Here is a 23,652-nt window from a genome sequence, read left to right as displayed (position 1 = left end):
TATTAGCTCTCAGTAGAGCCAGACAAAACCGGGGTGAGATGGTCTAACGGTGCTACAGGTGTTCCCAGTGAAAATGCAAATCTGTTAACCCTCGCATGAATGAAAAACTTGCTGAGAGAAAAAAAAAATATGACTACATATAGACCAGCAGTGGCTACCATTATTTCTGATAGAGCCTTTTTTTTTTATTAACTTATGACCTTTAGTCACAAGCGATATGATGCAGCACAATAAGACCAACACCAGCTAGTCTGTGTGGCTAAATGAAGAATAAAAGATGGCTGTGACATTGCTTGAATAATAAAAAAGGAGGCCAATCTTGATCCGTGTACCGAGGCGATCAGTTACCATTAGCCTAAAAGCCATTCAGCTAGCAGCTCAAAGCTGTAGACATTATCACAAAACATAATTAACTAATGAGAAAAACCTGGTGGCCATTAGCCGGGATTCTGCAGCTGAAGGGCAGTGACAAGACGTCGGACTTAAATGGGTTATAGCACCGGGGACAAATATAGTGAGTGCGCGTGTTGGTGTGTGTGAGAGAGAGCAACCGTTGGGCTTACAAAGGGTGAAATAAGAGGAACAATTATGATACCTCATTTTGTGATAAGAGCGGCTTCCCAGACGGAAAGAAAAATAAATATATCAAGCACCTTAATAGAGGGTAGATAACTGAATAAGGTTTGGTGTAAGAAAAGGCAGACAGTGAGATGGAGATTATGCAGGGTAGGATAAAAAGGATAAAAATGATACCAACAGAGGTGAGGAGACAAGGGGTCCAAGGGGAGAAGTCTCCGTTCCTGACTGAACTACAAATGGAGCCCAATCAGCCTCGAAGTTGCCAAGTTTCAGATTTAAGAGCTTTAAATCTGTCAATCTGTCTGGTGAAAGAATGATGTCTAACAGAGTTTGTACTTAGACTACATTAAGATAAGATAAGATAAGATAAGATAACCTTTATTAGTCCCACACGTGGGAAATTTGTTACACTTATCTTGCCACTGATATACTCTTACAGATGTGAAAGCTGACTATTAATGTAACCTTGTAATCTGAGGTGTCAAAATGATAACTACAACTGCAAAGTTATACAAAGTGAGCAACTCACTCTTCTGCTAAAAGATCATTAGAAATCCATAGGTGTGGAGCAAAAGGTAGAAATTAGCAGACTGGTTAAACAAATTCCCTTACAGACACAACGATCCAAGCCAGAAAACAAACAAATTGAAATGCAAAGGTATAATAAAACATCCTGATCTGGTTGAGATTTTTACAGTCTAATTGGCTTTTAACAGTACTGCTCTTGTCCAAAGGCAATAAATCTACTACAACATCTGTTCAGCGAAGCCTATAAAGCGACGCAAAATGGAAAGCTCTGTATGTTGTTGGATTAACAAGTGCCATTAAATCATGTCTGTTAAAAGAGTAAGAGGTACTTAGCTTCTCTAAAGTCATTAATGGATGATTTAGGGCTTGCCTGAGCAACGCTCTGCGGAGACCATGCATGACGCTGCGAGCCCTGAGAATGGGGGAGCATCCTGCTGTTGGAAAAATCATTAGCCGAAACCTCAAATTCAATTACTTCCTCGTTACTGGATCTCCCCTGATGGTGCTCTGGAGGACTTTGCAGCCAAAATAACTCCCGTAACTCCTCCACCTTTGTGATCTCCCCTGCCAGATGAGAGGGCCAGCATTAGCAGCTGCCATCAGGGATCAACACAAGCAGAAGGAGTCAGAGAAACATTTGGGGGCGTTAGCGGGGGACAGCAAGTAAATAAATATAAATGAAGTCCAAAATGATGAGGTACGATTAGTTTTTGACCAAATAACACCAAATAAAGTTTGATTCAAAAATAGAAAGCGCTTGTTTTTTTGTTTTTTTACAGGTACTCTGACATTTACTTCGGTAAAAGTCATCAGTATTCAAAATCCTTCATTTCTCATTATAATGGCCAAATCAGAGATGCAATCATTGTTGTTCCAATATGGAAATACAGTTTCAGAAATTCTATTTAAGTTTTAGTATAGCATTATTGCATCTGTAGACCTGCTAACAAATAACACATTTAATTTAATGTAATTATTATTTTTAGCAAAAGCAAAAATATGCAAAATGCAAGGAAAACCTTAATTTAATCTTAAAAATGTATCATAGCCAAGTAGAAAATATAAATACTCAAATAAGGTAATATTTTAAGTACTTTTAAGTACTTCTACGTATTTTAAGTGAATACCACTTGTCCACTAACTGCATTAAGTTAAAAACCTAAATGAAGGCGTTAATAAAAAGATGGAAAAAGAAAGTGAGCGTGTAGGCTGTGAGCACCTTTCTATACTCTTCTTGGCTTCCAGGAGTCCCAGAGGGAATGGTTGAGCCTGCAGAGAAAGCACTGTTGGGCTGAGACAAGTGGATTAACAGTGATCTTATTTTGCTTGATGAGGGGGTTGATGAGAGGCAGGTGCTGCAGCTTTGGAGCAGATTTGTTGGTCAGAAGTATTTGAGTTTGAGTGGTTTTTACAAAGGGAGGCATAATAGCTAACAACTTTGCCCGCATTATGTTCTCGTGTTGTCAAAGCTGTCCACATTGATGCAGAGCTCATAGGAGGAAACCAAAGATTTTATCTGTGAAGTAATTATCCTGCAGCTTCACAAAAATGAAAGGTGTTTGATTTCAGTATAGTTTTACATTTACCTGCACAACATGATTTGTGGATATCCATTTAGTCTCTAAAAGGGCTTTCCCAATGCCTCTGATGAACCCCTGGGCTGCATAAAACATGTCTATTGGATGGATTGCCACGATATTTGATACAGACATGCCCTGTTCCGCTCAGGATGAATTTTATTCACTTCTAGCAACCATGGGGAAGTCAAAATTTCTTGGCATTATGCATGTGTTAGAATAGGACTGTGAACATGCTAAAAATGCTTTTACCTGACATTAGGATTTATCTCATAGCATCTCTATTAAAAAAAAAAAAACAGAAGTACAGCCTTGCAGAGCTGTGGTGTGACTATTGGGACAGTTTAGCTACCCTAAACTGGCAACTATAATCAAAACTCAGCTACAATATAATCACCTTCTCCTGGTTGAAATTGTCTGAATGAAACTGAATCCTAAACCTCCTGAGAAACCCTCCTTCAGCCAACAGAAGAGAGAAGAGATCACTTTATTGGCCAAACTTCCCAAATCATAGAGTGAAAATGCAAATATAAGAAGAAATATGGTTCACACTGTTTTTATACAATCTAAATCGTATTGGAGTTGAAGGGGGTATAATATGAGTTCATGAGATGAGATTTGAGGAGAGAAATGGGAAAGTGAAAAAGATAAAATAAGAGGAAAAGTCTGAATTTAGATATTTTCTTAAGACGACAGCTAAAATTCATGGAATGGGGAGGTGACATAGAATAGCAAAGGTCTCTGGATTTAGATCGAGGGTGTTTGGGTGATGGGATTTCTGTCTGCTTTTTATGCATTTTTCTCCCTTCTCTGCAACCTGGGTATCAAGTGAGAACTGCCAATCAGTAAAAAAAAATGCCTTTGGGTACTGACAAAGAGCACAGAAGACCTTGGAGCAAGAACCGCATCCTATGCATTTTTAAAAATCTAGTATGCATTATTTAAAATGAAGTCAAGCAAAAGCAAAAAAAAACTAAGACTGAATTAATATCAAGATCCAAAAATTTAGTGAAAATATTTTATATAATTTTATTTATTTCAGATAATTCACTGTTTATATATTAACATTTATTTAATGGTTCAATTTGTGAATGTAGAAATTATGTTTGAAGTTATCTTTCATCTTGCCATTACCAAGTTAGACAGAACTGCCTTAATTCCTAATGGCACAAATTTAACAAGGTGCCGGAAACATTCTTCAAAGATTTTGGTCCATAATTACATGAAAGGATTACACAGTGTTGTTGGCTGCACATTCATGATATGATTCTCCTGATGCACAACATCCCTAGAAAGGTGCTGTACTGGACTGCGATCAGGTGACTGTTCATGTTCAAGAAACCAGACTGAGATGATGTGAGCTTTGTGGCATGGCGCATTGTCCTGTTGGAATTAGCCGTAGAAGATCTTAAAGGAATACTCATGAAGGCCGTGGCATTTAAACAATGTTCATTTGACATCAAGGGGGCTAAAGTGTGCCAAGAAAATATCCCTAACACTATTACACCACTTGAACCACTGTAGTGGTTGTAGTTGGAACCACTAATACAATGCAGGATGGGCCCATGCCTTTATGTTGTTTATGCTAAACTGTGAACCCACCATCTGAATTTCACATCATTAATCAAAAGTCATCAGACCAAGAAATGGCTTTGTGGCCTTCTGTTGTCTGATTTTAGTGAGTCTGTGCAAACTCTAGCCTCATTTTCCTGTTATTAGCTGTCAGAAATACAGCAAATTGCTGTAACCGATTTACTACAGCAGAAGACCATAGCAAATAGGCTACGGTCTTCTGCTGCAATAGCCAATTAGCTTTAAGGTTTGATGTGTTGTGCATTCAGAGATGCTCTTCTGCATACCTCGGTTGTAACAAGTGGTTATTGTGAGTTACTGTCTGACCATTCTCCCCTGATTTTTTATATCAAAAAGACATTTTCTCCAAGAAATCTGCTGCTCGTTGGATAATTTCTCTTTTGTCTACATTGAAATTCCTTTAAATCACCTTTATATCCAATTTTTATGCTCAGTTCAAACTTCAGCATATTTTAAAACATGACTTCAGTGTCATACTGTAAAGCTGCAACGCTGGTCATTTTAAACCACTTCAAGGTCACATTAAATATTCAACTGTAAATTGTACATTTAGACTGTTATTGATATTTTTTTTTACCTTAATTTTAAAGTGTATATTTATTCCTTTTATATTTACCTTAGTCTTCAAGTATATATTTATTTCTTACTCTTCTTATATTTATTGTTGTTTTTTGCACTGAATGGAACTGGAGCCTCATCATCTCATCTCTCTATATACTGTACTGTATATAGCAGAGATGACAATATAGTTTACTTTGACTTTGACTAAATATCTCTGTTATATGGGCCCTGGCTCATCACATCATATCAACATATATTTTTATACTGTTCAACTCAATCAAATTACATTTCTAAGACACTTAAGTCATTTGTTGTGTATATAAGTCATGTTTAGTTCTTCAAATAGTGCTTAAAATAAAGATGTAATTTTGTGGCATTTGCGATATTCACTTTTAAATATCGTAAAATTAATTAACTTTAAGAAACTTTAAGCTAAGCATGAAGTACTTTAAATATCCATGTCGTTTACCATCATAGAGCCATGAGTGCATAGACTTCTCACCCAGGCTGATTGAATATGCTTTCACTGGCATTTTATGACCATTTGAGATATTTTGGATGTTAAAATGTGCTCCATGGGTCCGTGTGTGTTCAAAGGCATTTTCATAAACATAAAAATGCTATTTCAGAAGACCAATGATGATGCCATTAATATGAGTATAGAGTGAGTATTAAACCTCAGGCCACAGCATAACCACAGATGATTCCCCTCGAGTTAACGTTTCTCATATCCATCAGTTAGTCAGGTCAAACTTGCACCACCATCTACAACAGTAACACCGGCGGCAGCATTTACATCATGCTGTCACTCTCCCCGGGCAGTAATCCATACACCTGCACTACGACTGCAGCCTCTGTTTGTCCCTTATTCTCTCTGTAACTATTAATTTCAGGGAAACAGCCTTTCTCTGACTAAGCACAAACTGCGAGTTGTTCTCTTAGTGATCCCTATTGTATGCCAGTCAGCATTTTGCAGGATACACACTGACTGGATGGAAACTGCTGAGATGCAAAGTGGCGCCGCACTGAAGAAACACATAGTGGTGAATCGAGCTTAAACCCCAAGCTGTACAAATCTTTCTGCCTCTCTGTCCTCCTTGTCTGTTCCTTACTTCTTCCATCTTCTTACTTCTTTTCGTCCAATAAAAGTATGCGGGGGCTGTTTGAACTAGAAGCATCACAAATGGCCAATAGCAAAACAGAAGAGCAGATGGCAGGAAGAGTGGGTCCAGATGGGAAGCTTTGGCCAGATGAGCGAAGCTGGTGCAGGAGCATACTGACACTAAGTGCTAAGGAATCTTTAAAGAACCAGTGAGTCAGGATGTTGGTGTTGAGTAACTAGGGCAAACAGGACCACGATGAAGCTTTGGGAACAATTACAGAAGTTTGGTCTGATCAATTCACAATGGTCTCAGCGCTACAATAAGCTTTAATGAGCAAGTTAATGATTGGTTTATTCAAACCAATTAAAGTGCTGTAATATGAAGCTTGGGAGAACATTAGTCATCAGACAGCAGGCAACCACAGGGAATCATCGAAGGTGCACTTGAAGAGGAGCTTGATTAACGACTAGTTTGAGGGTAAATATTCACCTTTCATTCCACATGGAAATAAAATCACTTTTTTCTCTAAGTCAGACATTATAAGGAACATGATTCACATGATTTCCTTACTGTGTATTCTCCTTTTAGCAGTCAGGTATTGAAACCTACCTTCTATTTTCTTTTTCTAAGATCATCTTTTGGATGTTCTACTACATTTTTATTAAGCTTCTTCTTTGGCTTTATTTGGCTACTCCCTTTAGGGGTCACCGCAGCAAATCATCTATCGCAATCTCACCCTATCCCTAGAATCCTCCTCTGTCACACCAACCCTCTGTACGTCTTCTTTCTCTACACCCACCCACCCACCCACTTTCTCTGTGGTCTCCCAGCTCCACCTTCAACACCTTTTGTTCGGTATATTCACTATGCCTCCTCTGCATATGCTCATACCATCTCAGCCGTGCCTCTCTAACTTTGTTTCCAAACGGCTCAACCTAAGCTGTCCCTCTGACATACTAATTTCTAACCCTGTTTCCCTTTGTTCACTTCAAATGAAGATCTTAGCATCTTCCTCTCTTGCTGCTATCCTTCTGTCACAGATCAGGTGGGTCAGGTAGGGTGGAGTTGGTCCATGAACTTGCTTCTTTAACTCTTTTGTCTGTTGCTTTGGATGGTTGATCCCAAGTATTTAAACTATTTTCACTTCCTCTACTCCTGCATCTTCAGTGTTATGCCTCTCTTTCACATCCATGTATTCTCTCTTGCTTCTACTGACTTACTCCTTTCTCCAGAGCATACCTCCACTTTCCCCGGCTCTGTTCCACCCATTCCCTAATCTCACTGCAGACCACAATGTTTTCTGTGAACATCAACATCCACTGAGTCTCCTATCTCATCAGGCAGCCTGTCTTTCAAAAAGACAGACCAGGTAAAAAGGTGGTGGGAAACCTATCAAAAAATAAATAAGTCTTGGTAAAAGCTGTATGTAGTAAAAGTAAAGCTACTACAATTAAAAAAGCAACACTCATTTTAGGTTTGACAGCGTTTTAGTAGGTAAAAGTGAATGCTTTGACATGAAGTGAGCTGCGGTTTGGGGAAGGCCTTGAAGGGGACTGGCGACGGCTCCCGGGCCTGGCAGATCCCCATGTACTAAATAGAAGTGAAGAAGTTGAAGAATGGAGAACAAGGAGGGAGGGAGGGTGGGGCACGTAAACGAGAATGATCAGCTTGCAGAACTGGGGGAACTTATATAGATGACAGCCGAAAGGAGCGTGTTTGGAGGCGTGGTCCTGCTCCTGAAATTACAACACAGAATCTCCAATAATAGTTAACCTACTCATGAAAGCAAAGGAGTATAATCTTCCTACACGGACATATAGACTTACTAGACACTTCATTTGGTAAACGTTCCTCATACAAGTCGAAACCTCTTTTGGCTTCAGAACTGAGTTAATTTTTCTCATCATAGATTTAACGTGATGATGACATGATAGCATCATACAGTTGCACATCCATGATGAGAATCTCCGGTTCAACAACATCCCAAAAGTGCGTTCCTGGATCGAGATCTGGTGACTGTGCGGGTCATTTGAAATCAAGAAACCAGTTTGAGGTGATCTATGCTTTCTAACATGTTTTTTTATCCTGCTGGAAGCAGCCATCAGAAAATGGGCAGTCTGCAGTCATAAAGGATAGATATGGTCAGCATCAATACTTTGGTAAGCTGTGCTATTTAAGTAATCCTTATTTGGACTAAGGGGCTCACAATGTGCCAAGAAAATATCTCCCACACCGTTACAACACCACCAGCCTGAACCACTGATACAAAGTAAAATGGATTCTGGTCCTACCATTGAATGTTGCTGCAAAAATTAAGACTCAGGTGTTTTTTATCCATCTGCTGTCCACCAGCATTGGTGAACCCGTGTGAACTGTAGCCTGGGTTTCTTGTTCTTAGCTGACAGGCTGTGTGATCTTCTGTGAGCCAATCTTGTTCAATGTTTGAAGTATTATGCATTGATAGATGCACTTCTGCATACCATAGCGGTGATCCGTTGCCTTCCTATTAGATTCAAGCAGTCTAGCCATTCTCCTCTGACGTCTAGCATCAACAAAACATTTTCACCCAGAGAATTGCAGCTCATTAAAACTCAGAGATGGTCTCAGCAGATCAGCAGTTTTTGAAATCCTTAGCCAGCCTGTCTGGCACCTACAACCATGCCACATTCAAATGTGTTCACAGATGTTCTTCTGTCACTTAAATCACCTTTCTTCCCCATTCTGATGTTTGGTTTGTACTCAAGCAAGTTGTCTTGGCTGTGGTGACTTTAAAAAGCCATGTGACCTTTGAAGTAAAACCACCTTTTTAAGCTTTGCCTTCAGAAGGCATTCAGGACTCACTTCCTTCTCATGTTCACTCACTGGTTTTGTATGTTGTAGGGAACATTTGAAGCATCACTGTTATGTGTGGTAGTGGGTTCTTGGACTAAGTTGGTCCACATTTTTTGTGGTAATTGACTGTATTCATAAACTTGTCTGTACACAGCAAAAAAAACCCATAATAATCAATTTTACTGTACTTGTGTTTCTTTTCAAGATATTTGAGTTATTTGGTAATAAATATTTCCACGATTGTTTGCTTTTGCTTTTGCAAATCTGTAGCTATGCGCTTGGGGAATCAGGGTGGAGACACACATGATTAAAGTGCCTGGTACCACTGTTTCATCTGTGAACTTCTGCGTGCCCATTTGTTTTCATGTTTATGAGAATAAGGAAGAGCAATATATTCAACAGTGAACTAACAAGGTCCCACCTGAGACCTTTAGTGCCACAAGGTAGCCGAATGAGTCAGTTAGGTCTCAGCACATGGTGTCCTGCTGTATTGTATGTCACACTTTGGTGCCTCAACAGGCTGCTTCTGTGTTGAGTTCTTCTCTTAGATGACAGTGTGCGCTCTTTGTTCTGGCTGTGTCTCGTGACGGCTCTGCAGTGTGCTGTATGAGTCTCGGGCTGCGTCACCACTGACTGTAATAGCTGAACACTGCAGGGTGGAAAAAACACTTTAACCTGCATGAATTTTGTAGCTCTAAAAGAAGAAAATAAAAAACAGAACCCGACCAAATAGTGCTATAAATCACAAATTAATGACTAAATAGATGGCTACACTGTGCTCTTCTTGCATTTTGAAAAGCAAAATAAGATGAACGGCAAATAACTTTTTTTTCCCTCAGTAGCTACATCGTCAGCGATATGCCACAGAAAGGCTGTGACTCGGTAATCAATAATATGCTTGTACAGCGAACATAAAAGCATCAAAAGCTCGATTTTCACGAAGCTTCTCTCCACCATTATCTCCTAAGTGAATACAATTCCCATTTTAATTTAATCAGGCACAGCAGGATGAACTCATGGGGTCCTGCTTGGAATTGACTGCAGTAAAAACACTAGTTTCATTTCCTGTTTGGAAGCCTTTTCCAAAGGGTGGCGTTTTTAAGCTACTGTACAAATTATCACCATGGCAACCAGAGCTATCTGGAAAAATGCAACAAAAATGGTTAAAACCACAACACAAAACAAAAAAAACACTTCTGTTTAATACGCCTGCAATTACAGGAGCTAATCTTTTATTTGGTGTTTGAGTGGGAGGTCAACTGCAATACATGTGTAAATTAAATAAATAAGTAATTCATACCAAAAAATTAAAAGTCTGCAGATCTACCTACTCATGGCAATCCTTCACTCCATCACTCTTATTCTATTTTATCAACCTTATGTAAGAGAAAGGTCATAGAATATCTATTATTTAACGCCTCAGTCATGGTATATTACATTATTAATCACCTCAGTATAGTCTCTAAACACACACAGTGTGACTCTGATTCTGACCCAGGTGCCACATAAAACAGATCTGCAATCTCCCTGGATCACTTAATTAGAAGACCATAAAAAGACAGCCGCTCACTTCATAACCACAAATAATGTCTGCACAAATTTAACAAACAAACCATTAAAAAAGAAATCTGCCACCACTAGTGATTTGTCAGCGGGCAATCAAGAGGCTTCCTTGTGATCCATTGTTAGAATAAAAACTGAACATGAATGGCAATGCAAGTCTAAATTCTGAACATGTCCTTTGAGGGAAGTGAACAAACAGGCTTTGTGTAGCTGATACAATTGTATAACATCTGACTGAGCCACCTGAACTGTCAGCATATCAGGGCCATAAAAGCAGCACAGAAGCAGAAATGTACTGTGAAAGCGCCGCATGGGGCAGAGCAGCAAGAGCTCTGAGACACCCGCCCACCCTTCCTGAATCAGCCGTTTCTGTGGCGACCAGAGCGGAGAGGGGTGGAGGGAGGCGCATGGTAAAAGTGAAGAGACAATTTCAAACCTGGTGGGAGAAACATGGATGGATGGATGGATGGATGTCGGTACATATATACTGGAGGTTGGGTGAAAAAAGGAGGTGGCACAGTCAATGGGGAGCTTGGGCTGTTTTTTCAACATCACAGCAGTGACAGATTGACAGTTGGAGGCAAACAACAGCAGCAAACACCGAGGGGAATTTTCGCTGTCAATGGCAGCCCAGATCACGGTCATGGCTCAGGGGTTTAAACCATCTAAACACTGACAATGTGTCTCTGTGAAATCTCATTCAGCCATATGCTTTTATTCAAAGGATTGTATTTCTCTGTCCTCTCTTTAAGCAAATCATACAGGCTTGAAGTTGGTCAGATTCAGGCTTAGTTCAAAGACAAACTTCAAAAGAACTAAAGTCCATTCAGCAAGTTCTGCAGTGGAGAAAATAATTCTAGACCAACCTGCTGATTCCCTGCGGTAAACATTCATGAGCTGCCATTACACGTAATTACATCCCAGGATGCAGTACAAGTGACGAGTGTTACACACCAATATGGAGGAGAAGGTGCTAAAGAGGAATCCAGCTTTGCAACACAGTACAAATAATTACGTTTGGGCTCAATCAGGGCAAAACAAATAAAGAAATCAGCACTGATATGATACACTAACACAGACAGGAGAAAAGTGGACATGTGAGCCAAAAAAAAAACCTTATTCCAAATTAACAGCAGACTGTTTGCTGCATATAACGCCACAGAAAAAAGGCATGCATGATCTGGCCCATTAGAGAGATCTTTGATTTGATGTCAGCTCTATTTTTGAAACCAAGCCAGTATGCTGAGAACCTTATTATGTAACAGATTAGATGTTAAAGCGAGAATATTGCTACAGTCTTAGACTACAGCGATCGCATTCTACCAATGCTACAATAATTAGGGATGGATGCAGTCGTTCTCTTGCGCAGTTGAGACGAAAGGCTCACGCTAAGCTCAAGAAAAACAGCGTAAATCTGAAGTGTAAACTCCTGCAGATATTCCCGACAGTTGTTGATAAACTACTGTGTCCACACGGACAAATTGCGGGCTGGAACGGAGGCGCAATCTGCATTCCATCAAATACTGTAGTCCGCCTAAAGCACAGCTTCTGGGATGAAACTGTCTTCATCTTGTGTTGTTGTTTTTTTTTTTTTTGGGGGGGGGGGGTATCTTGTTTTTTCTCCCCTGTTTCTAAACTACACTGAGAGAGCAGTGGCAGAAACAGTTTCCACTCCACCCACTCTCTCTAGCAGGGACACATGGACACATGGGGAAACAGGGATGAAATCAAATGCATTTACTCCTTCCAGAGGCAACGCTTTCCCCAAGTCCCAGCGGTCTTTCTCACCTGTCAGCGAGAAGGTAAACAAGCCTTCATACAAACTAACGTTTGCGCGAACATATATGTGAAAACACCCCCACCTGTCACATCGACGCGCACAAAACCAAAGGTGGATACACCTCATTTCTTAAGAAGAACTTTTGGCATTTGTGAAATCATTCCTGTATATACTACAATATTCAAATAGTAACATGCATACATTACAGTAAAATAAACACAGACTGGTGGAAATCATAATAATAATAATGATAATCACATGGATACATCCAGTGCAGTCTTTAGTGAGTCGAGTATTTTGTCATGATTCTGTTGACACTCACCTGTTTGTGTAGCTGGTTTCAGAGTCCTGGGGTGCGAGGCAGCTCAGACAGAAGTGCGCAGGGACTCGGCTGAGTTGCTCACACTGGACACATACCAGAAGACTGACTGGCTCTGCTCTGCACTGCACAGCTCACAGCGCTCTGCTCTTCCCTCTGAGTCTCAGAGTCAAACAGCAGATCTGCTTCTGCTGCCTCTCCCTCTTCCTTTCACACGTACTGTAGCAGCAACAGAGGGAAGGCTGGGGGGCTGCAGACTCTCTGATCAACACAAGTCTCCCTCCTCTCTCTCACTCTCTCTTTCTCCCTCCTCTCTCTCACTCTCTCTTTCTCCCTCCTCTCTCTCTCTCTCTCTCTCCTTCCGGCTCTATGTCTCTCCTCAAGTATGGCTACAGGCAACCGCGGCTGAAGAGATGAGCAGAAAACACAGTGAGTAAGTGTATAGATGAAGTTGACTCCGTTTGCAAGTATTTATGTTGTGTGCTTTTGTGCGAAACGGCGCGCTGTACAACAGCACTGCACATAAGCGTACACGCAGTGGGAGAAAGCTTTACTCCCACCTCCTGCTCCCCCTTTTCACCACCACCTACCCTCCGCTCCTTTGCCAGCCCCACACCAGCCTGTTGAAATGAGTCATCAGCTATCAGCCAATCACACAGTGGCACACAGCCTCCGATAAGAATAACAGGAGTATTTATGCACTCCTGCTTTAAGAAGATGGAAATGACATGGAGAATTGTCTGGCATACTTTGCTCTCAGTGGGGATGATGACAGAAAATCGCTAAAGTTTATTTATTGATTTTTGTAATAATATATAATAATATATTTGTCGTTGTCATGTTATATATGCGCTAAACATGTGCAGTCCATCACCTCCTTTAGTAGCTTACAAAGAAATACGGCATGAATATAATATACGATTGGAAATATAATAAAAGGGTACAATGATCATAACTGCATCACTTGTGAGATGTGAGTCACTGTGGCATATGATTCATTCAATCAAGGCTGCAGACACATCTGAGTAAAAGAAGGTCTGACCCTGGCAACTTTCCTTGTAAAGTGAGGAAAAAAAGGCTAAAACCAAGCACAAAATTGCCGTTCTACTACTGCTTTGAACAGCCTCTGAACTGATCCAGCAGCCTTGTAAGCAGTGGGAGGAGATATTTTGGGCTTTCAAGGTTCCAGAAGTTAAATTACTGCTCCTGCATAGCCAAGGTTTTGTGACAATCAGTGGGAGAATGGCCTGGATTGACATGAAGTTATTCCGGTTGAATTATCATTCCCAACAAAGAGCTGAGAAGATGAAAAACCAGTTTAGAAGGCCACATACAAAAATCAAAAAACCAAACTCAAGGATAGATTGAGACTATGCCCTTTAAAAAACCCAAACTTTCACATGGAAGTTATTTCCTGTGTGAGTTATGACACTATTGTGACAGAAGCAAGCAGCACGGAAGTAAAGCAGACGTCAACAAAATATGCACCTTTGAACCTTTTTTTTTATCCCCCTACTACTCAAGATTAAAGGTACATCAGGGAGATTTTAATTTTAATTTGTTAAAATCGTGCAGCGCGGCGATTAGCACTGTGGCCTCACAGCAAGAAGGTCCTGAGTTTGACTCCACCATCTGGCCACCATCCACACAGAAAATGCCTTTCTGTGTGGAGTTTGCATGTTCTCCCCGTGTTGTGTGGGTTCTCTCCGGGTTCTCTTGCTTCCTAAAGACACGCAGTTAGTGGGGTTAGGTTAATTGGTCAAAACCGGTCAAAATAAATAAATTGCCAGGCAGAGCTAAGTTGAAATTTACAGTTAATATTTCAAAATTTTGACTTCAGAGTAAGATATCACTTTGGAGTGTGGAGTATTAAGTTAGTAATTACTGCTAGCCTACATAAACTGTGCAGGCCATGCACGGATAAGGGCACATGTTAGTTACTGTGCAGTAACAGTTCAAATTCACCTACTAGAACTTTACTCACACAAACTGAAGCGCAAATAACTGGACCACATAGCAAGCTATGTTATTTGTGATACAATTCGATTAAAATAAATTCCCCAGCAGCACAATCAAGATGGAGAGATGAAGTTCCCTGACTGGAATTAATGCAGATGAGGCCAAGGAAACACCTAACAGCTGATGTAATAATATGAGGGAAGGGAGAAACCACTGGAGGAAATGCAGTTTTAGGCGCTCCACGACAACCCAAGCAGTTCCTGCTTCGGTCGGTACCTCAAAGTGTTTGTAAGATGGCTCCCTGCTGAAAAATAGTGGCTTGATCTCTTTGGATTGGGGGAAAGTTGTTGGAGTTTTGTTCCTAAGTGAAAGAAAAAGAAAGCGTGAGAATTAAAGGTTGACTGTCATCAGCAATAAAGCAAACCTGAGCCAGAGCAAAAGCTTTTATTTACCTGTCAGACATGTTCCAACCTATGGCTCTACTTTGGGAAGTGACAAAAAAATTGGGTGAAATTAGTTTTGTCTAAGGGTCACCCTTAGAGGAAGTTTAAAGAGCTCGAACACCGAGCTGCTGGAGCTGAAGCGATTTCACAAAATGCATAAAAACACAATTAAAAATTGATTCTCTGCTAATTTGTTTATTATGTGACACAACACTGGTCCATCCCTTGAGTAAGGCATATTTTATTGTGCTTTTAGGTCAGTGTTCAATGTTTAGGTCTCTCTTGCAAATGAGACACTAGGTCTCAATGGAACTACATGTATAAATAAAGGTTAAATGAAAAATAAATAAATAAAAAGCTAGGCTAAGTTCGATTATATTTTTCCTGCTGTTATTGCTCCTTTGCACAGTTGTGTCTAGGAATATAATTATTAACTAAAAAGCCATTGGCACTCAGTTTTCTGAGCTATAAACCTTTCATCGGCCCCCTATATATTATTAATTTCAATCAGCATCTTACTTGCTGAATGCATTTTTTAAGGTTTACACTGAAACTCATATGACAGCAGCACTTATGGCGAACACAAGATTCAATTTGCAGAAAATCTCATATTGGCCTGTAGCATGTGTTCAAATGAAGGTAACTCAATAACCGTCACCAAAATCTGTTTTTAAGACTGTAGATTCACAACTATAATGGTCTATTGGCATGGTCACACATCCAAAACACTTTCTGTAATCTCCAGTCTAGAAAGCAGAAATAATTTAAGCCAAAGGGTCTGATGGTGAGGAAACATAAAGGGTAAGGGGGCTGGTGATTCACATGCTTGTGTTCATTTGTCTGCATGGAATATTGTATTTGTTTTTTAATTGTTATATTGTTATGTGTTGTATTTGTTGTAACGTCTGCTATCCTCTTGGCCAGGTCTCTCTTGGAAAAGAGATTTTAATCTCAATGAGACCTTTACCTGGATAAATAAAGGATAATGTTAGTGACATAAACCGATCATCTAAGAGCAGAACAACAGGAAAATGAGAAGCATGTGAGGAGATCAAATGGAGGTTATTCCATATGACTCAAAGGGAAACCGTGGTGGAGCTGTTCAAGTCATTTCCGCTCCACAAACTTTCTGTCTGAAACTAGACCCTTTGGCTTTGTTCTCCTCAAATTACCATTATCTACACAAAAACCACTGATGCACAGCAAAATTGATCCGTTCCCCACTGTTGACCATTCAGTGCAGTGACGTTTTTCTACCTTTTGGATTCCTGTTTCTACTCCCCATCTCCATTTTATCTGTTCAGAAAATGGGACATCAAAAGTCTGCATATGCTAACTCCAAATCCACTACCTGCATTGAGACACATTTTCTTATATGTTGGTTCACTGGACTATAACACAAAAACTCTGAATCAATAATCAATAATTATAATTCTTTGATTTTAAAATGATTTATCCTTATTAGTGACATTAGTCGGGGTGGGGGGGTGGGGGGGGGGATTACTTGATCCCCTGCTGAACTTGTAATTTTGGTCACTTACAAAGAAATGAACAGTCTCTCATTTTTATGGTGGTTTAATTTCCAGTTTCTTCCAGTTTCCAATCTCTCCACCACCATGGGCAAGAAAAAGAGCTGACAAAGGACAAGACTGCATATTTGCAAAGGGCTGAAATGGGCTACAAGACCATCAGGAAGTTTGGTGAGTAGGTGACCACTATTGCTGCAATTATTTGAAAATGGGAGAAATATAACATGACCATCAATCCCTTGGATAGCCACCGTACAGAACTTAAGTTTGCCAGTAATCATCGAAATTCAGACAAGGGCTGCATTGGGGCAAGACACATGGACAGTAAATCCACTGACAATCCACCCACGTTCCGACTGGTAGGTGACTCGCTCTACAACACCAGCTTTCTCTTTCATCACATTGGAACAGATGATTTGTACAATTTGAGTTGTCCCATTGATGTCTATGGATGTCTAACCAGTGGCAGAGAATATCCTACTTAGTGTGTGTCAAATGGATGTCTTCTTTCATAACAATAAGGCTGATAACCTAAATTACCAGTAAAAATAAAAAATTAATTCAGAAATTGAGACTTGACTTTTAAAATGGCAAAAATGAGAACAGGCATCAGTGTTCTGGTATTATAGGAGTTATAAAAGCATTTGCAGTTGTAAAGCAGCAGGACTTTTGACACTTACAAAAGACCTCTGCAGTTAGGAGAAAGAGGTTTAATTTTGGCCTGTCATTGAGCTAATCACGAAAATACCACTAACTAGCAACAGTTCCTTTACATGTTATTTTTGTCTGTGTGTCAGATTTAGATGATTATAGAGTAATAAGTTCTTGATGGTGTGACAAAATACAAGCCGATCACTTGACCAGTCTTAATACCTTTTCACACATGAATCTGGACATTGCTGTCACAGTCGGCCACATGAGCACGTTTTTACTTTCTCGTGTGTATCACACAGCAGGAGACAGTGAACATCAACCCCATTCTCGCTACCAGAAATACTTCACGGTTAACATTCTTCCACCACAGAGTTTAGACAGAATAAAGGTTGATTGTAAATTTGAAGGATTACCTCTCTATTTTCACATCGGCGCAAAGCGTTGCACTAGGGCATCATGCTGCACTAGAGTTGACTGCACTGGATATCCACATTCTCACTTGCACACCCATACTGCTGTAACAGGGGTTGTATAAAGGACAGCAGCTTTAAAAATGCATCTTACATCTGATAAAACAAGAAAGGACAAAATGTGTTTCTCAGATAAGACTTATTTAAATGTACCTTGGCTTTGGCATTTCTAGTTTAACTCTGAGAGGACAAGTCTGTTATCTTTCATTCCAGGGATGTATCAGAGAGTTGCAGAGAGTGCATAAGAATTAGAAAGAAAATGTTCACATCATGGCCTTATACAAAGCAGGAAACGGGTCTGTGCTTATCCTTACACAATACAGGACCTTGTAAAAGCAGCTGTATCCAACTGAGAGTGATAGATGGCATGACAACCACATAAAAGTGTGCTTGACATTTACATTGGAGACTTGAAAATATCAGCCGAGATGCGAAGACATTACTCATCCAGCTGGATTGCCTGTTATTAATGGAGTAATGTTTCCCAGATCTTTGACACGGAAATTTTTTTTAAGTGAAAGTGCTAGAAAGACGTCATGTAACACCAGATATTTCAATTTCTTCATGAGCAAAAAAAAAATATTATGCAAGAAAGACGCAAATTTTTTTAAATTTTTTTTTTGCAGCTCATGGTGCCATTCTAGTTTAAACCAGGGAGCCTTGGCATCTTTTCCATTAACAACATTATTTACAGTTACATGTTTTGCATCAATTGAGCAACTACAATAGTAAAATCACTGGCATGATATTTTTTCAAATTACTGTTGCCCTTTAAAACCAGTATTATGACCCTAACACAGTGATTTTTCATCATGCTTCTCTCTGCAAGGTGCGAGTCAAAGTAAACAAAGAAACACACACAAAAAAACAATAAAATCAGATTGATAAGAGAATATTCTGACCAGCACTCGCTGGTCAAGATCCTCACACCACATGTGAGATGTTTCTGTCTCTCTCATGCATTAACCCACAGGAGACTCCCTCAGCTCCCTTGAGGACCACTACATCTGATACCAGCATACTGATGTTAAAAGCTCTAAGTCGGGGGAACCTCCATCCTGCCATACTCCATGTCAGTTACTGAGGAATGTCTGCGTAGCTCTGGGGGACTGTGAGTAAGAAACATGGGGGTTTTTATCTCCATCACTGTGTGGTGTCATGGGATGACAAAGCTGTCAGCCTCCAACCCTTAAGCCTTTCTTTTGAAAGAGAGTGTGTGTTAAGATGTGCGTTCAGAAGGATAAAGCGCATACAGCTTGTGTGTCCATATCTGTGCCTATTTCCAGCACAAAATGTGTGGCACATACGCAGTACTCAGTACAGCTAGATGTAGGTGTGATTCAGCTCCACATTGAGAAAATTATTTACACTTTAATAGACTAATGGCCCATTGTGCTGGGTGAGCAGTGTTACTGAGGCAATGAGGTCAATGGAGAAGGGAGATAATGAGAATGACAGTGATGTGTTGCCTCCATTAGAGCCCGTGTCATCCTGCTTGCCCTTTGATTTGATCACACAAAAAGTTCCAGAGCTTGATAAGCGAGACCCTCATCCCTCACTGTCACTGTCAAAAGAAGTCCTAACACACCAACTCTCCCCAACATGGAGGCCTAAACAGAATAAACGGCGGCTAAATAGAAAATAATCATGTTGCTCTGCTTGAATTACAACAAAACTAAATTATTTCTTCCCAGCTGGAAAAACGATATATTTTTGGGTGAGTCCGTTCGCTTTCATCAACCCAGTTTTTCAAATGATAATTGATTACATACAGTAGAGGCATGTAGACCTAACTGTACGTAGGCGGCTTTATTGTTCACGGTGTAGCCTTTGCATTATTTCATATACATTTGGTGTGTTTGCTCTTTTATTTATAGTTATTGTTAAAATTAGAGTTTGGCCAATTATCAAACCATTTGTCAATCACTTCCCCACAAAATAAATTTAAATAAAAATGTCCATCTTTGGCTCTCATTTGGCTCTGTCTTCCTCTACTCCCCGCTCTCACGACAGACCCAAGTTCAACCAAGCCCCATACTCCCCACCATTCTCGTCCATCGGGAAATTTCAATGCAGACAGAAGTAGACAGACACTGTGCAACCCTACCCTTCAGATTTTGTATCAAATTTAGATGCCATATTCTCTCAAATATATGCCAATTCATTTAACCAGTGTGTTATTAATAAAGTTAGATGACATCTAATCCATCAGCAACCTAGATTTCGCAGCTGGTCCAAAAAATAGGAAGTCAAGAATGACAGCCAGCTGTAACTTTTATAATCAGATTGGGTCCAAATACACAAGCTGACATTACTCAGCTGAGACCCGATACAATTCACACTGCTGCTCAAAGGGTGAACAACTTGCCATCCCCTTCCGGAAAAGGCAGGAAAAAAACAAGATACACAAAGACTAGCATGAAAAACATGCATGTCCTCTGGGTGAAGACACATTTAGCTGTAGAGTGAAAGCACATGATGTTTTCATTTGTGTTGGGCTCTGCTTTTTATACTCCAGATGACCTTGTCTATCTGAACAAAACATCACCATTTCCAGGTAGCGCTGTTTTATGCCTAAAAAGTGTGAATATCTACAAGCCGTACGAGGACTGTGATAAGAGTGAGTGTGTCCCAGTGTCCCTTTTCCAATTACCGAGCCTCTTTTTAGCCGTCAAAGGACTGTTTATTTTTCCGGAAATATCAAACTATTTCAATGGAATTTGAAAACATACAACAATAACTCTTTTTATTTTCTATTTTAAACACATGGCTAAAAGGGATTATTTATCCAGTCTAGTAAATATTGTCCATATTATCTTACCATACATTTCGGTCTATGGCATACATGGAATGAGACATTCTATAAATCATACTGTACAATTCAAGATTAAGTAAAAACTATTGAATCAAAGCTATCTGACGTTTCACTTATGGCTACTAAGAACATGAATTTGAGTCAATAAGGGACTTACATTCAGTCATAACTAGGGATGGGTATCAAAAACCGGTTCTTGTTGAGAACCGGTTCCCACTGTTTCAATTCCTTGGAATTGTTTGCCATTTTTGCAAACGATTCCCTTATCAATACCAGTCGCCCCGAATGACGTCACCACGTTGCGGAGCGTCATTTACCTGGCAGGAAACACGGCGCCTAAGCGGCTCAAACGCTCAAAAGTTTGATTATACTTTACGAGAACGGATGACAACAGGGCAACTTGCAATACTTGCAAAGTAGATATTTCATTTAAGGGAGGAAACACTACGAATATGCAAAAGCATTTGCTCACAAAACACACAATAACCTTAAATGTCGTGATTTTAATTCTGCTCCGGACTCGTGAATCTCAACCCAGCAGCAGCGGTAACGTTTGCACGTCCTCTCCCGTTAACACGGCAGGTAAATAATCAACTAACAGTGCATATTATGTTAGCGCAATCTGCCTTATTACAAAACCTGCCATTACTGTGCATTTAGGTGACCATGATGAGACAGACAGAGTCTGGCTGGCGCTCGCCGGCAGTTGTCGCTGCAGTCTACCGGTAGCGTCTCCTTTCAGGCCAGGATAGACGAATGTCACCGAGCAGAGACTCAGTTTGTGGTAAAAGGCTTGCACCCATTTGCCACAGCAGATGCCCCGATTTTCGGTAAGTGAATGTGTTTAATTGTAGGCAGGGACATTACTGGATATTCTTGTGTAATTGCTACAGAATAATTTATGTTATACTTTGTTATTGCTACAGAAGAATATTTATTTTATTATTTTACATTTACAATTTTTTTTCCCCGGGGACCCTGTGACACCCCATTGAAGAGCCGTAGGCTGTGGATCTCTTAAGATCTCACTGTTGGATATAAGGCCATGTTACTCCTAAATTTCTGTTTTGTTCAAAGAGACGATATAAAACAAAGTTCTAAGCTAATCGACCTTAGTGTTCTCCTTTTTAAAAAAAAGAATCGATTAAAGAATCGAATCGTTAAACAGAATCGAAAATGGAATCGGAATCGTGAAAATCTTATCAATACCCATCCCTAGTCATAACTACTCATGCTTATGACCAAGGAGAGTTTTCAGCAGAGCCATTGATTCTCTGCTGACTCAATGCACAACTTACTGTCACAATACTGGAGTAGGAGGGTTACACAGCAAAGATAATCCACTTTCATGGGCCAGAAAAAGCCTATGGATCACAGGATACAATTCAGACAGAAGATTAAGGTAGAATTAAATGGCTGTTTGTGCTGTAACCTAGCATTCACACTGCATCACTACAAGGAATAACTTGCTGAAATAAGCTTCCTTCTCCTAGCCTGACATCAAAACTCCCTACCTTTCCATTCCTGATCTTTTTATTCTATTCACATCTATCTCCTTCACATATTCCCATGTCCACCTGTTACTTTTAAAGCCACTGACTGATAAACAGCCCTCCCCCAGAGGTACTATGTGTTGTAGTATCATAGAGGGGAAGATGTCAAGCTGCAGACATATTTCTGTGATAATGTTCTTTATCACAACCCCCTGGGTTCTTGTGCTATCATTTTTCCCCTGAAAAAACACAAAGACTCAACCGAAACACAGACACACCCATGCTGTTCAACATACAAATGGATACAGTGCTCTGCAGGCACCCAAACTGGATTCAAATACCGCTAAACAACAGAATGAGGTACAGACGTGAAGTAAAACATATAATACGTCAAGCATGCAGTCTATACTTTACCTTGCTGTGAGTTCATTATCCATAGATTGAAAATGTAAATTCTATGAGACTTTATCCTCTGGTGCTAAAAAAAAAAAAAAGCTTATGAAGAGGGCTCTTATTCAAGGATGTTGGAAGTGAAGTAAATGGAGGAATGATAGGCTGATGCTGATTTTCTTTCAAAAACTATCCTTGTTTGAACTATACTCTCCCTCTGTCCTATTTCAAATGAGGCAGTTTAACTGCAGCAATTAGATTTTTCCCATAAATTACAATGAAATTCAACAAAAGCAAACCAAAACAAACACACTAAAGTGCATTGCTGTTGCACTGGTTTATATGTTTGTTTTAGAAATCAGAAACAATTACTTTGCACCTAATAACTTTTACAACCAAACATCATATGGTTTGTGTACATGAATCTCTTTCCATTTAACACAACAGCATGACCTCAGTTGTTTGATTTTGCCACATTCAAGTAAGTAAGTAACTACATAAAACACTTAATGACAGCATGTTGAAAGGATGAGATGGAAGCCACATGGGCACTGTGTGCAGTCTGTTCTGTAATTCCACGTATCTGTTACCATTTTCACAGGATGCCACTATAACAAAAAATGCACAAGAGACTATTAAAAAGGCTCACCAGCCTCCCTCTCTCAACTGTGTCCATAAATGTCGTCTTAAACTGAACAAAGACCCATCTGCAAAGGCTCAACGTTAAACTAATAATTGTAAAAATTTGTCTAAGCATAACTATAAACCTGTATTCAGTTTTCACTCTGGTACCATTTGCTGTTCTGTGAGTGCAATAAAACACCTCTGATTGGTCTCATATGCAGCTTGTGAAGTGCTAACTGTGCTGTGGTTATCACCTCACAACAACAGGGTTCTGGATTTGAAATCAAAGCCTTTCAGTGAGGCGTTTGCATGCTGTCCTTGTGCCAGTCTCCTCTGGGTCATGTATTTCCTCCACCAGACTAAAGACACTCTAACTGCATTGGCACCCTGATAGACTGATGACCTGTCCAGGGTGTAATCTGCCTCTTGCACTATGACAGCTGGGATTAGCTCTGGGTCCCCCCACAACCCTAAATCGAATAAGCAGTTAAGAAAATGGACGGATAGCAACCACAAATCTTTATACATTTTGTACTCCATGAATAATGTGCCTATCACAATTGTTGAAAACAAAAACTTATTTGAATATATTCTCTACACTGCTCTGCCAAAAGGCTGCGGCACATAAAAGTAAAGAGATCAGGGTAATGATTTCTATATGAGAAGTTATGAAACTGTCACCATCTGCATTTCTATTTCTGTATGCTCTCAGGCTTGTCTCCATGACTGTTATAGATTTTCAGTTTCTGAAGGATGTTACTTTAACAAGCAGGTGGGCCAGGTCATCTTAACATTGTTAGATCCAGGGTTGAGAGTAGTCATACGGCAGGGGTAAGCCCA

At 39.9% G+C, this 23,652-nt stretch overlaps 1 protein-coding gene across 1 annotated transcript in view; it reads right to left on the bottom strand.

Annotated features, from left to right (window-relative positions):
* LOC147305970 (prickle-like protein 2) overlaps positions 1-12,873 on the bottom strand; it is a 37,020-nt gene extending 24,147 nt beyond the window's left edge. The window contains exon 1 of the mRNA XM_086277117.1: positions 12,439-12,873. The gene's annotated coding sequence lies outside the window, so the exon portion shown is untranslated. The remainder of the gene's footprint in view (positions 1-12,438) is intronic.
* Positions 12,874-23,652: the final 10,779 nt, after the last annotated feature.

Source organism: Aulonocara sp. 'chitande type north' Nkhata Bay, linkage group LG20, assembly GCF_057382095.1.
Source record: "Aulonocara sp. 'chitande type north' Nkhata Bay isolate Kocher_YH1m ecotype deep benthic linkage group LG20, A_spYH_male_GT1.1, whole genome shotgun sequence".
In the NCBI taxonomy this organism is placed as follows: Eukaryota; Metazoa; Chordata; class Actinopteri; order Cichliformes; family Cichlidae; genus Aulonocara; species Aulonocara sp. 'chitande type north' Nkhata Bay.
Note: the sequence above shows the minus strand (reverse complement) of the source record. Positions and strands in the feature narration are given on the sequence as shown.